This window comes from Mizuhopecten yessoensis, unplaced genomic scaffold (genome assembly GCF_002113885.1).
Source record: "Mizuhopecten yessoensis strain PY_sf001 unplaced genomic scaffold, ASM211388v2 scaffold5265, whole genome shotgun sequence".
NCBI lineage: Eukaryota > Metazoa > Mollusca > Bivalvia > Pectinida > Pectinidae > Mizuhopecten > Mizuhopecten yessoensis.
The window spans coordinates 46,728-49,657 of NW_018405962.1; the positions used below are offsets into that span (position 1 = coordinate 46,728).

Genomic DNA, 2,930 nt, shown 5'->3' on the forward strand with positions numbered 1-2,930 from the left:
GATGTGCAGGGGTCCTAACAACAAATTGTGTAATTGAATTGGAGAATCCCCCTTTGGGACCCCACTCCTCCCCCTAGGGAGCCAGAGTATTATGAGAGAGACCCTCTGTTAAACGGCATTCAGTCTTCTTAACCAAGTAATGCTCCAGACCATTGGTTTGAAAACATCATCAAGCCATACAGAAGGACTTCAAAGGATGTACTGTATCAGGTGACTTATGTCCTCGCAACAGCCAGGGTCATATGAGGACGGGTGTCACCTATAGAAGAAAACTGCAATTTGAAGGAAGTGCATGTGTTGACGGAAAAAAATACAGTTACCTATGTGCAAAGGGCTATAACTCCAGAAAAAATAGAACATGGACACTGGATTCTAACTCAAACTGTAATCCATTATACATGTATACTAAGTTGCCAATAATATGGAAAACAGTTAATTATGAGAATTTCCTATGTGCAAAAGGGCCATAACTCTAGTCAAAAACGGAATTTTAATACATAGTTCCAACTATGTAATCTATTATGATAAAGCACAAACAAAGTTTCAAATTGATATGACAAGCGGTAGCAAAATAAGTCCAAAAAAAGTTTATTTTGATAATTTCCTATGTGCGAAGGGCCACAACTCCAGCAAAAAAGGAATATTAACACGAGGTTTGAACTCAAACTGTAATCCATTATGACAAAGCCACATATTAGGTAACAAATTGATGTTGCAAGTGGTAGCGAAAAAAAGTCTGGGAAAACATTAATTATGAGATTTATGTGCAAAGGGCCATAACTCCAGCAACAAATGAAATATTGACACAGGGTTTGGACTCTAACCGTAATCCATTGTGATAAAGCCACATACTACCAGTGGCAAGTGGTAACGAACAAAGTATGGCAAACAGTTAATTATGAGAACTTTCAATGTGTGAATGGCCATACATGTAACTCCAGCAAAAAAATAAAATATTGGCACGTGGTTGGATCTTGATCTGTAATCTATTATGATTAAGCCACATACTGTACAAAGTTACAAATAGATATGGTAAATGGTGGCCAAAAAAAGTCTGGAAAACTTAAATGTGACTGCCGCCGCCAACGACAACGTGTGATGACTGACAGACTGATCCTTAAGTGTTCGCCATGCTTCTCAGGCGGCACGACCAAGGAAAGGCAGAACAGTGAAGAAAGAAAGGAAAGATTTAAGATCCCAAGTGTGTTGCAATGGGGGAAGAAGATCTATTTTGGTCTCTTAAATGTTCCCCAAGTAGTAAACATGAAAGAAAATCCCTGATTCTTCAGCGGGCCCAACTTTCAGATCTATCCGTACACCAAATTCAAGAAGAATTACACATTATTATATGTTTCGCATGTCTGAAATTGTCTGACATTGTCAGTATGGTAAGTTTTAAGCAAAACTTCAAAACTATCTAGAATTTCTGGATATTGTTTTCCAAAAACAACGGGAAAAAAATCTAAAATTTAAAGAAAGTGGTAGCGATGGGAGCACCCTATATATGTTATACAATGTAAACATAAAAATATTGGTACCTTGCAAAACAATCAGCAAATTTCGCAAATTCACCAATTCCCAAAGGAAGACAATCAATCATAACTGCACCTAGTACATAGCAAGTGTTCCTAGTTTAAAACAGAGAGTATGAGTATTACTTGAAACAAATTTTAAATTATATAAGAAATAATTCTCAGGGACACCATCTAAATGAAAATTAATTGATTGATATAGTGGAGATACATAGAAAATCCTCCCCACACGGAAAGTAAAACAAACATTACAGTAAAATGTTCAAACCTGGCCTGCATGTTGTAAAGTTTCATCTTTTGGCCTAGCTATTGTAACTTTCATTTTTCTTGGCAAATTTTGTGCAATTTTAAATATCTCCCATTCTCATCAGATGCATGTATATGAAGTGCATAAGAAATGGAAAAATAAAAATATGAATGATAAACTGCCAAAATAAGATGTATAGGAAAGCAAACAAAGGGGCACAACTCTTCGAGTTCGTGAAAATCCAGCCCTTAATTTCCTCTACTTTTAGGATGCTTCTACACCAAAGTCAAATAACTTTGGCTACTTCAACTTCTGACAGCCTAAGGTCAATGACCTTGATGAGACTTATTGTCAAAAGTCAGACAAAAAAATACTGCAGTACAATTTTATGTCAACTTATGTATTAGTGGATTTGAACACCACTGTAAATATGAATGTTGAAAAGAAATATTTTAACATTTAAGCGAACAGACCTATTTTTGTTTACAATCCTTTTAATAACAGATTTAGGGAATGAAGAGTTTAAATGTTGTTTGTTGATGTTTAGTGGATCGAAGAGATACATGCATAACATTTTTTTTTTTAAACTCAGTATTCTAAAAGATATGATTAAGGTTTCAGACATTTTTCGGTTATCAGCATCTTGTGAGGAAACTCCATGTATTGTAGCAGAAAAATGTCAACAAATAATATGAAGTGTAGTGCGGTTGATATAGAAAGTTCAATTCCTGCTATATATTTGTAGTAAAGTTGTCAAAGAATCAGATATTTGGCAAACCTTTTTTATACATATGACTTAAAAGTGGTTGCAAGGATTTATAAAACCCAAAAAACAAACTGATTCCTATCCCTTATACAGAGAACAGTGTGGAAATATAGATGAACTGAAGTATTGAAAATAACGTCAGGTAATTCGGGTAAAATGGACTTCCATCATGATTTTATATATTCATAATGTGTTAAACACATCCCATACATGTTTTCAGCCTGTTTTTGTTGTCATTATCTGTCCAGCCTGTAACATCTCATCTTTGCTAGCCAAGCGTTCATTTTGTATTCACATATTCATGTAATCAACCTTAGGGGATTTAGCCTTGTTCTCCAAGCTTTCAAATTATTGAATCTGGCACAGGGACTTGGCACGAATTACC

The 2,930-nt window shown here is 35.2% G+C and overlaps 1 protein-coding gene across 1 annotated transcript in view; it reads right to left on the reverse strand.

Annotated features, from left to right (window-relative positions):
- LOC110450523 overlaps positions 1–2,930 on the reverse strand; it is a 58,576-nt gene that overhangs the window by 46,111 nt on the left and 9,535 nt on the right. The gene's annotated exons all lie outside the window — the stretch shown is intronic.